The sequence below is a fragment of the Phascolarctos cinereus genome, unplaced genomic scaffold, assembly GCF_003287225.1.
Source record: "Phascolarctos cinereus isolate Bilbo 61053 unplaced genomic scaffold, phaCin_HiC Scaffold_3;HRSCAF=262, whole genome shotgun sequence".
Lineage (NCBI taxonomy): Eukaryota > Metazoa > Chordata > Mammalia > Diprotodontia > Phascolarctidae > Phascolarctos > Phascolarctos cinereus.
In genome coordinates, this window is record NW_027555736.1 from 25,054,601 (window position 1) to 25,066,986 (window position 12,386).

The 12,386-nt window shown below is 42.5% G+C and overlaps 1 protein-coding gene across 7 annotated transcripts in view; it reads right to left on the minus strand.

Moving 5' to 3' along the window:
- JMJD1C (jumonji domain containing 1C) overlaps positions 1–12,386 on the minus strand; it is a 240,414-nt gene that overhangs the window by 93,725 nt on the left and 134,303 nt on the right. For 5 of the 7 annotated variants that reach the window (XM_078150736.1, XM_078150734.1, XM_078150739.1 and 2 more), the window contains one exon: positions 8,011–8,099. The gene's annotated coding sequence lies outside the window, so the exon portion shown is untranslated. Of the gene's footprint in view, positions 1–8,010; positions 8,100–11,340; positions 11,465–11,523; positions 11,621–12,386 lie in introns of those variants that run through there. The other 2 variants (XM_078150738.1, XM_078150737.1) reach the window with 2 other exon arrangements.

The following is a 12,386-nucleotide window of genomic DNA, read 5'->3' on the forward strand; positions in this document are numbered from 1 at the left end:
TTAGGAAAAAAAAAGCTTACTCCTAATAATTTCTGAAAGTACTGTCCTCAATCAGAAGGACTACTTATTATTATTATTATTCTTGTTGTTCAAACAAATACCCTGCTGAGTGAGGCACAAGCAGAGCACCTTTGTGTAATTCCCAGTATATTCTGGCCAAATGTATTCTGACCTCTGCTGATCCTCTCCAATTATGAAGAAAATTTAATTGCGTTATCATAAGGTCATAGATGCAGAGCTGTAAGGAACCCTGAGTACATACAGGTGAAACTCCTCAGTTTACAGGAAGGATCTGAGGCCAGGAGGTTCAATGACTTGTCTAAGACCACACAGAATAGTAGGAGGCAGTTTAGCCAATGTACTCAGTGTTGCAGAGGCTAATTGACTTGTCCCAGGTTGTACAGGCAGCCAGTGACAGAGGTGGAACTCGAATCCAGGGTGCCAGTGACCAAGTGTTCATCCCTCTAGTACATCATGCCGAAGTCCAGAATTCACTTCTAACTCTATCCAATCGACTTAGAGGAAACATTCTGTTCTCTTCAGTATTATCAATAAGCGCTCTAGTGCTAAACAGGAAAGCCTTTCCCCAGTCTTCCTCCTTCTTGACCTCTCTTCACCTACCAACACCTTCCATCACTTACCTTCTCCTCGTCAGGCTCTCCTGTCACTGCTCATTCCTCCTTCCTGTCTAACAGCTAGCTCTTCTGAGAATCTGTGCCCCACTTTCTTCTTTCTGTGCAGCATGAGTGGCCCCCAGTGTTGGGTCCTGGGACTTGTTTTCTTTCTCTGCCTTGTATAAGTAACCTCATGTGCTCTCATATATATGCTTGTCATCTCTGTGTAGATGTCTCCCAAATACTGCTTAGGCACGCTGCCACGTATACAGTAGGCACTAAGTAAATACTCGCTGAGAGATATGTGTGTGTATCTGTGTACAAACATAGACACATGAGCATATAGAAGGACAGGGATCTTTCCTGTGATTTCACTGGTACGGGGAACTCCCAGATTAGGCCCCTCCCCAAACCTTCTCTCCTACTTCATCTCAAATACCTGAGACACAAACAGCTCAGATGTATAAAAGACAGTCAATACTTTTACACCCCTCCATGAGGAGTGGACAGGGAACTGACCTGATGACTGTGGAACTTGGGTGGGCACTTTCCTCATTTGGAGAATGAGGTGGTTGGTCTAGCTAGACAAGATCTGGGGCCTTCACCTGGAATCTGGGAACTTGGGGGGGAAAAAAGTTTGATATTTCACTATAGTCGATTTCCTTTGTAATTATATACACCCCTATTTATGCATGCGCACGCGCACGCACACACACAAAATTTTATGCAATTAAAAAACATTCTGAGAAGGGTTCCATAGGATAAACAAAAAAGGAGAACACCTGGACTCAATGACTTATAAATTCCATAATCCTTGGAATCCTTTAGACCCAAGCCACCTCATCTCTGTGATGACAGCAGAGGACTTGATGTCCTCTGAACTTCACAGGGCTCCAGATCTATGGAAAGTCCCCTAAGGCCTTATCCCCTCTACTCACATGACATGGCAGTGCTCCCTATATCAGGCTTTCATCGCCTCTCTTCTAGACTACTCTAAGAGGCCAATGGCTCCCCCTCCCATTCCAGTCTTTCTCCAATCCAGTCCATCCTCCATGTTAGCAGCCAAAATAACCTTTGACCATTCCATGGCTCCCCACTGCCTCTAGGACAAAATGCAAATGCTTCAGAGTTTCCTATTAAAGCAATGTACAGTCTGGCAAGAATTTTCCTTTATAGACCAATTTCATCTCCTTCCCCTGCAGTCAACGGTGCAGACCAGCTGGCTAACTCTCAGCTGACAATAAGCCCCCAAATGCCCTGCCTTCTGCACCATGGCGTGGAACTCACTCCTCCTTGCCTCAATGTCTTCGCAGTCTTCAAAGCTTAGGTACTTACTCCCTCCTAGGGGAAGACTTTGCTGACTTCAACCTGAAATTGTCAGTTCTCTCCTCCTACTCAGTTTATCATTAATTCACCTGCTTATCATTTATTTTGACCTCTGCAGCCTAGCTAAGCACATAACTAGACTGTGTTGAAAACTAGTCAAACTACTTTGGAGGCAGCTAGGTGGCACAGGGATAATATGTGGGAACTGAAGTTGGGAAGATTTGACCTCAGACACTTAGTAGTTGTGTGACCCTTGACAAGTCATTTAACTTCTATTTGTCTCAGTTTTCTCATCTGTAAAATGGGAATAATAAGATCGCCTACTTTGTAAGGTTATTGTGTGGGTCAAATGAGTGCCTCACACATAGTAATAATTGTGGATAGAGTATCAGGCCTGCAGTCAGGAAGACATCTTTCTGTAAATCTCGCCTGCCTCGGACACTTACTAGCTGTGTATCCCGGGGAAAGTCACTTAACCCTGTTTGTCTCAGTTCCTCATCTTGTAAAATGAACAGGAGAAGGAAATGGCAAACCATTCCAGTATCTTTGCCAAGAAAATCCCAAATGGGGTCATGAAGAGTCAAAAACAACTGAACAACAACAAACAATATTACTATTAATATTATTTAGCTCAAATTCTGAAACAACATTTTAAGATTTATGTGCTCTACACTGGCAATTCCAAGGATTTTGATGCCTCAAACATGAAAGATGGCTGTATCAGCTTAAGACCTTGACTCTGGAAGTTGGACATGGATAAAGATCTGACTCACTTGGGCCAGACTTTTTTTTTTTGCTAAACTTTCTAGAAAACTCACTCCATAATTGCCAGGACCAGTTCTACTAGGCAAAATATTACAAAACCATAAAGACAACACAGGAAATGGACCCTCCCCCTTTCTTTTGCATTAACTCCGAGTGTATTCTCTTGAATGGTAGGAACCATAGAAATGTATATACCCTTGGCTCTAACTCTGCATCAGCTTATTATGATTCACTAGCCTAAAGTGGAAGTAGTCATACAGTTCCAAGAGCTGTGATTGTGGTTCTAGGAAATACAACCCACCCAACAACTGGAACATAAGAATGAAATAACAGAAATTATCATAGTGAATGTCTGCAACATATAACTAATATGTTGATTTTGCAACAAACAATTCTGTGAGTGCTGTTAGTCCAACAGCTTCTGAATTATGATGACTAGAAGAACCTTAGCCAACGCAGTTTAACAGATGAATTGCCCTCAATTTCCAGGTTAACAAGTAATCTCTTCCATTTCCTTCACTTAACAAGCAACCACTAAGCTTCAGGTATGCATCTGGCAACTAGACAGAAAACCCTAGCAGAACAGCTCTCCGGAATGGAGTAAATGGAGGCTGGGACAGGGTACAAGGAAATATAATCAGCTTTTCACCACATGGCTATTGTGAAAGTGTATACACATGTATAGCCTGTATCTAGTTGCTTGCCTTTCCAATGAGGGTGGATGGGCAGGGAGGAAGGGAGAGAATTTGGAACCCAAAGTTTTAAAAACAAATGTTAAAAATAATAAATAAAATATACAAGGCAATGGGGTAGAGAAATCTATCCTGCCCTACAGGAAAATAGAAGTGGAAGGGGATTAAAAGGGGGGGGAGGGAGGGGGGGAGGGAGGAGGAGGGAGAGAGGGGGAGAGAGAGAGAGAGAGAGAGAGAGAGAGAGAGAGAGAGAGAGAGAGAGAGAGAGAGAGAGAGAGGGGGAGAGAGAGGGAGAGAGGGAGAGAGAGGGAGAGAGAGAGAGAGAGAGAGAGAGAGAGAGAGAGAGAGAGAGAGAGAGTGTGAGTGTGTGTGTGTGCGTGTGTGTTAGAAGGGACGGCAGATCAAGTGAAGGGATATTCAGAACATATGCCATCTTGCAGGCAGTGAGGGGAGGGTAGAGATGGGGAGAAAATCTGGAACTCAAAATCTTGTGGAAGTGAATGTTGAAAACTAAAAATAAATTAATAATAATAATAAAAAAGACCAGCTCTCCCAAACACCTTTCTATTCTATTGCTATTACTTTCTGTAAAATGAACTGGAAAACTTAGGTCTAAATGGCTGGCAACATTTTCAACCTCTGTGTTCCCATAAAGCAAATTTCTTAAGTACAAACATTTCGATGACTTTTAATTAAAGCAGGAGAAACACAACCAAGAGGTCGAAAGTTAAATTCTTATTTTTCTGAAAAACATATCTTGTAAAAAAACAACCATGGTGTGTTTCTTCCCCTCTTCCTCCACTGGCCAGTTGAAAACCACAGGAGTTCCCTCCTACTTTGGTACTTTTCCCTTCCCCCTCTACTTCAAAGAAGCAGTCAGTGCTGGCAGCCAAAATCAGGAAAACTAAAAGGAGGAAACAGGAATTTATAGGCACACAGAAAACAGAGCATGGCAAGCTATTCCAAAGTTACCTAATTAATATGCTTCAGTACCATGGGTCTCAAGAAGGGTGGTTTAATTTTATTTTCATTCAGTTCTTTTCCTTCTCCACAAAAAAACTGAAATATACCCACTCTGATGGTAGTTTTTCCCTACTCCTTACCTAAAAACTGAATGAATCAACTATTTTAACCCAACTGAATATATTAATCACATGGAAAAGTCTCTAAGACAGAACTAATGTGGGCTGGATTCAAACTAGTGACCTTAAGGCGATCAGTACTAATACCAGGAGAGTCACTCTTTCTTATTGGACAATAAAATGAGATCTGTTGCAAACGATCTTAACAGGTTCAAAGAAAATCATTATTAGCAATATTTACCATATATATGAAACATGATCACCAGATGTCACCCAGTTATCAATATGAATAATGAAAATCGTTTCAAAATAATAGGACTTTTTGGACCTTCTCCCATACTAGACCGTAGCTAGCATGTATATAATGCTTGAAGGTCTGCAACGTGCTTTACATCCATTATCTTATTTGAACATCACAACATAGTAAGTTAGGTGCAATTATCCCCATTTTACAGATGAGGAAACTGAGGCTGAGAAGTTTAAATGTCTTGCCCAAGGTCACACTACTAATAAACGTCTCAAGCAATATCTAAACTCAGGTCTTTCTGACTCCAAATCCAGCAGTCTATCCGCTATACCACTTAAGTACCACACAGACCAATTTAAAAATATGGAAACTGGCACTCAGACTCAAAATAACATTCTACCACTATTCTGATATGAATATGGCTGCTTTTTAAGAAGCTAAAATGAGTATCACACATACAGCAATGGTGAGATGCATGCTTGTGTTGTGACCAAACTGCACATAAAACCCAATCATCAATCAGAAAGGAACTGTAAGCTAGGAAGAGAAGATGGGTAGTCTTTTGGCATAGAATGAGTGGTGATAAGCAGCCTCAGTCCTCTTGGGATATCCTGACAATGCCAGGAGAACTTGAAAAGGCCTCCAGCACACTGGGCAGCAAACTTTTGGGAAAGCATGGCTAAAAGTTATACATGGAATGGAAACAGAAGGCGTGGATAGGTTGCCATCTGTATCTCTGGAAGGAACTCCCAAATCAATCAAATCACTGATTCCTCTGAATATTAAATTTTACAGAATACTTTAAAATTCAATTTAAAAAAAAAACAGAAATAATAGGGACTTTTTACTTAATCATCACTGTCTAAGGTCAGCCAAAACTCTCCCTTAACCACATAAAGCTGCCCTGAGGTTGAAATGTTAAGACACTATTTACCAAAATCCATGCCAGTAACAGCTGCATGTTTAAGATGCCAAAGAATTTATTTAATGTAATGTTTGGACAAATGGTTAGAGAACAATATTCTGGGATAAAGCTACATACCACTTGCATCCTATAAACCGTTCCTTTACATAGCAGAGTCTTACATCTTATTTGAATAGAGCTAAGAAAAGAAACAGTATCTCAACCTTAACTATCTGTTGACTAAATAGAAAACTGTGGTCTATTTACTAATATTTAACGTTTGAAATTTTTTTTAAAAGTCCTTACATTCTGGGATATGTGTTTATACTTTAAATATAAAAACTTAGCATAAAAAGTCTAATATTACTATGATTAGGGAGCCTCTGAAGGCATTAGGGGACTACTTTTAGCTATTTATTAATACTTTTACTCACCTCCAAAATATAGTTACCAACCTACACCAAAGGACTGTTTAATAATGGATCAAATGATAGTGTTTAAAACATTCTGTAAACCAATAAGTGCTATATAAATGTCTGCTATGATTAACAGAATAGATTCCCATGTTTTAATCTAATTTTCAAAACACAAACAAAACCTGAACATAAAAACAGAAATGCAGTTAATTATAGATGCAAGTTGCATACAAAAGCCCACCATGGTTTCTATTACCTCTAAAAACTTCCTAAGCTCCCTAACTGTAATACATGAACAGAGTATAACAGAATTTAAGTAGTAGCTGTCTAGCTCATTCAGGGAATGTCAATTCCTATCCCAAGAGAAATAAAAAATGGCTTAAAGATTAACTGAGTCAATCCACCTCTCATGGAAGTCCAGAGCCTGACACTGACGTATGTATATTGGCAGGGTGGTTGAAATGATTTGTAAAACAGACAAATACTCAGACTGCCAACATCATGTAAAAGAGACTTTGGCTCTTGTGCTTTTGAGGAAAAAAAAAAGAGAGAGACCAAAAAATAAAAATAACTCATCAAGAGCAGAAGGCAAATCTAACTTTTCAAATGTAAAAAGGAGAGATATTAATCCTTTCTTTTATTCAGTATCACAAATAATAAATAAAAGGCAGGGCCACCAGGCCACCTGGCAAAGGCTTATTTTCAGATCATTTTCTTTACTTATTTTACTTCCCCAAATCAACCTCAAGATGAGAACTCTTCAAAGCTCCCACTTAAAGTAACCATTTCTCTATTGTAAAAGAAACATTTACCAAGAACTGTGCAAGTGAAAATAGTGACAGCTGACAGGTCCCTCCCCCACAAATTCAACACCATCCCTGGCCTTTGTATGGATTTATGGCTATATTTCAATAGTACCCAAAGAGCAAAATAAAACTACCTTTTCACAGAAATCACCAAGATGATGCAGTAGGGAAAAAAAAAACTTAGTGAGGCTTCAAAATAGGAAATAACATATGTACTGAGGGAACCATTCATTTATTTGGAGGAAATGAAGTAACAACAAACAGCAGAAGCATTACACTAATCTAAATCCCAAGGTATTATGGCTTTGTAAACAACAACAGCACGGTTCAGCAACTGAAATCTTGGTACCATGCATTTAGCCATAAACAGTCCTGTGTACACATTGTGAAAACGATCATGTGGTAAGTAGGAATGTTGACACCCTGGTGTTTTGTTTTGTTTGTTTGTTTAATAAAAAAAGGCATTTTGAGCAAAAGAATTCCTCTTCCTATATTTACTTCCAACAAAAATACTATTTAATATTTTAATTTTGAAGTTTCTTACGTGAAAGAAACCAATGTCACCTGTCGATATGAATACACTTGCAGATAGAGACTGACAAGTATATTAAGATAGTTAATGTTCATTTAGGACTATTTTAAAACCATAATACAAGAGGGAGATTTTCTATATCTTACTGAGAATTAATTAACAAAAACAACCCATTACTTACAGTTTTGTATATGGGTTATTTCCAGATGCCTTAAACAAATACCAAAGCTTACAAAATAAGTTTCTAATTAAATATCACAGATTAGGAAGCTATATACAACTTGGGAAATGCTTCCTAAATGCAAATTTGAAATCAGAGGCAAAACCAATTTTTTTTATGCTATTCAAAGATAATTTTTAAAATAAAAGCTTCTGTTTTAACATTCACAGCATGTATATGACATGATCCCCCTTAATTGTGTACTATTTGATGTGTGACACTTAGTAACCCCTCCAAACTCTTCAAAAGCCAAGGTAAGAGACAATCACAACCTACATAATAACCAATCTGTCATTTTCCAAGAACTGAATGATCACAAGCTGAACCCACAAAGAGAGGGCTGACTTTCTCATATCCAGAGATACTAAGGCATATTACTTTCTAAAAAGTCACCTTGATTCCTTACCTGACAGGGCTGAAAGGCTCTATCTTCAGTTACAAAATCTATTTGTTTATCCACAAGGAATTCTGCAGCAGCAGTAGAGGTTTAAATGCCTGGGGGGGAAATGAAAAATAATACCTGTTAATAGAACAGATTACTCCAATTTTATATTTACAATGGTAAGCAGTATAATTTGTTAATTTCATTATCACTGTGGCCTACAGAGCGTCAGCACATTATCTTAGAGAATACAACTTACACCAATGTTTTACAAACACAATCACCTGAAGGCTCTCCAAGGAACAGGATGCAGAAGGCTTTTAACTCCCCATCCCCACTCAAGCACAAACTGAATTCCAGATGCGTCCATAAAGAGGGGGGAGGTGGAGAGGAAAGGGAGAATAAGGAAAAGAAGGCAAAAAAGAACATTTAAACCCAGTGCATTACATTTCCTTTTCTCCACTCTCCCTTACAAAAAGTAATACTTCTGTAACTTATTTTTTCCAAGCAGGACTATTTGTTTCCTGGAGTAAGCAAGGATTTGTGAGTAAAATCTTTTGGCAGACTTGAATTCTTTTGTTTATGCATGAATATAATAAGTATATAAAAAAAAAAGCAGGTGGAAAGTATCCAGCTCAGTTCAGGAGCAATGAATTTGAGAGCAAAGAGGCAAACTCCCTGAAAATGTTCTAGTCTGAAAATGTTAATGTCATTCCACCCTCTCACAGACTTTTGGTGGTACCTTTACAGTAAAACCAAAGTGGACAGAGAATTTCTAATTCATTGAAGTCACATGGAGAAATCTTTTGGGTTACTAGACCCTTATTCTGGGAAGAAATCATACGATGAAACACTTCTATCATCTATGATCCAAGTGAGACATCTCTCCAGGTACAAAGCCATCTGTGCTTTCCCAGATTCTATGGAAGCCGCCGCCCCCTCCCCCCCCCCGCCCCGCCCAGTTTCTGACAAAAGAATCTGGAAAAAATAAGTACCTTTGACCTAAATACATAACCAATAAATGATACTGGGGAGAACTGGTTTCAAAATGATAGGCAATATTTTTAATTCTGACTAGTGCTTAAAGAGTAAATTTCTAACAATTAAAAATCCTTTCTGAAACCTTGTAACTCTTTAAAATGGACCGAACACTGGGGTATACTCTCATTTGATCTCATGCATGAGCTCTGTAGTACTGTCCAAAGAAAAAGCAAGTTTAACAAGTTTATCATGCCCTACAAAAAAACTCAGCATCTTAAGACTAAAAGATCTTCTCTTCTACGAAATACAAATGACTACTGATACAAGTTATCTTGTTAGTTGTTGGGTAACTCCAAAAAAGAGATCTCCACAGCCCATAATGTTTGTGTGTAATGTCATTCAGGCTGGCTTATTTAGGTGGATACACTTCAAGTCCAGACCTCACTCACCCACCAGTTGATTGTTATGGTTTTACTCAATACAAAAGAGGAAACAAACACCTACTGTGTGCCAGGTACTTATGCCAAACAGAAATCTCCTTTTATACTCTAATGGAGGTGAAGGCAGCAACATCTTCTCTTTGCACAGGACCGGTTTTATCAAGCAGGAAGGTAGGTGACATTACAGAAACTGTTCTGTCCCTTAGGAAAGACTTTCTTGCCTTTCCATATACTGGTGTTTTTTAGGTCAAGCTGTTTAATTTGTGGTAACAAACACAGAAGTAGTCTGTTGAGAAATTTTTAATCTTTACACTTTATCTTTAAAAATCACATTAAGGGTCAAATGTCAACATAAAAGTTCACAAATGACTTTATAATCTAATTGAATAGAAACTGAAGGGTGGGGGTGGGGAAACTGGAGGAAACTTTCCCTACGTTTATTCCTCCTTAGCCTGTGTGCTCTTCTCTCTAGTGGCGAGAAGAATACAGGTGGTTTGCATTTCCTATGAGACCTAGCCTTTTTTCTAATCTGAAAAACACATTCTTCAACAACACATGACCTCTCCCAACTCCCTCAACCCAGGTCTGATAGATAGTTCTACAGATAACGTTCAACAAGCAACAATCACAGCTATCAACAAAATGAAAATTACTCTCATTTATGGACTGATGAGGAAAAAAGAGCAAGATCTCAGCACATAAATTATGTTTTAATATTTCTCGAGCTATAAAGTACACAATAATTGGAAACCACTGTAAAATTGGGATTCCTAGAATTAATGCCAGTTCTATTAATGGCCAATCTACTTGCTAGATGGCTCTAGTTTCAGTCATGCAGAAAATGATGAACAACTGTACTACCTTTTAGAAATATGATGCCATAAAAATGAAATGGCCACGACTTGCAGTGTTGAAATTGTGTGAAACACATCTCGTTTGCAAATAAACAGCTATAAAGTGCTTACTAACATTCTCAAGTTCTTGAATACTCATTTCAACATTTTTAAACTGGAAATTCTAAAAATCATGACTAGTGCTTCCTATTCCCTTAAAACGCTGAAAGTGCAACGTGCACAATCATCAAGATCAGAAATGAAAAAGCGTTTTGCTGTTGATGAATGGTAACCAACAATGCCGCCACTGTTCCTTTACTACTCCAGTCTAAAACAAAACAGATTCTACACCCCTAACTCGAAAACCAGAAATGGTGCGTCCATCTCGATACAAACAAGAGGGCTGCTTAGGAGTTCCGGCGAATTTACAGTAACTTTTAGAGGTCGGTCAGAGCGCACGGCACGTACACAAAGTAGGACTCGTGCGTAACGAAGTAGCTCAGCAATGGAGCTCGGGGCTGCCGTCCGAGCGCCGGTGGCGGACAGACCGGCATGCGGCCGGGGCGCCCCGGGGGGGACGGGGGAGTGGCCGCACGGGGGCGGAGTGGCCGCGGGGGGGGGGCCTGCCCCGGGAGCACAGCGCTGCGCCCCGCCGCATCCCGGCCGGGGCTCCGCGCGCGCCACCACATTCCATTCACATGAGAAAAAGCAGACCCGACAAGCCCTCCCCGGAGCCCTGGCCAAGTCCCTCGGCTGCCCCCACGCCCCGGACCAGGCTGGCCATTTAAAAAGTGTAACCGGAAATGCCCCGCGTTCGCCGAGGCCTCGGGGTCTCCAGGCTCGCCCCCGCCCCTCCAAAGTTTACAGACCGAGGCTCGGGGGTCCGAGCAGACAAAGGGCACGCGCGGAGCCCCGGAGCCTCGTCCCGGCGGCCCATCCCCCGGCTCGCTAGTGCCCACGAGCCCCTCCGGCCGTCAGCCCCGTGGCCCTGGCCCCCGGCCGAACAGGAAGCCCGGACAAAGGAGGAGCCGGGGCCGGCCCGGGGCAGCCGCCCGCCCTTTGCCCCGGGAAAGTGGCGGGGGGGAGGGGAGGGGCGATACCTGGGGGTGGGGGGTGCTCAGCGACCCAAGTGCCCCCCCATTCTCGCCGCCGGGGTCCGGGCAAGGCCACGGGCCGGGCTCACTCGCCCTTCGTGGTCCGCCCGGGCGGCGGCGGCGGTGGGGGCGGCGGCGGGGGCCGCATCGTCGGCGGGATCGGGGGGCGCCTCGGCCGGGGCCGCTTACATAAGCAGGGGGTGCTCCGGCCCGGGCACGTCGAGGGAAGTGGAGGGAAGCGGCGGCGGCGGCCGGGACGGCCGGGCGGGAGGAGGCGCGGCGAGACGAGGGAAGGGGCGGCGCTCGCAAACTCTTAACTAGCGGGGCGTCACAGGTGCGGAGGGAGTCACTTCCAGCGGTCCCGGGACGGGAGCGGCGTGACTCACGGGGCCGGGCTCGGGCGCGCGGCCCGGGGCGGCGGGGCACCCCCGGCAGGGGGACGAGGCGCTAACGCCAGCCTGGGGCCGGGAGGCAGGGCGCCTGAAAGCTTTCCTGCTTCCCGGACGGGGCCGGTAAGGAACGGGCTGGAGAGGACGGAGGGCCCCTACCACCTCCCCCACCCCCGCGGAGCCTCGGGTCAGCCGGGGCGGCGTGGCTGTCACCTCTTAAGAACAGCGGAAAAAAGAGAGAAGAAAAGGGGCCGACTAGTCTACACGTGCCTTAGGAACTTGACAGGAAGTCAAAGTTAACGTTAACATAAACAATTCAAAATTTAAAAACAACTGAAAACTCAACGTGAACTAAAAAGCTGCTGAAATTTCCAAGATTTGCAGTCAGGGGCTAGGTTCTAATGGTAGAAGACATAACTACTTTACAGCACTTTGTAGACCACTAAGTGCTTCCAAAGCGCAACCCTGTGAGGTCAGTGCTTTTCCTCCATTTTACAAATGAGGAAACTGAGGCTGAGAAAAATTAAGAGACTTGTCCAGGGTCACACAGCTAGGAAGCTTTCCAAAGGCGCTCTTCTGACTCCACGCCCAGCAGTCTATCTGGACACAACTTAGCTGCATGTAAAGCATTACAGGCACTGCATTTTCAAAGGCACTTTAGGA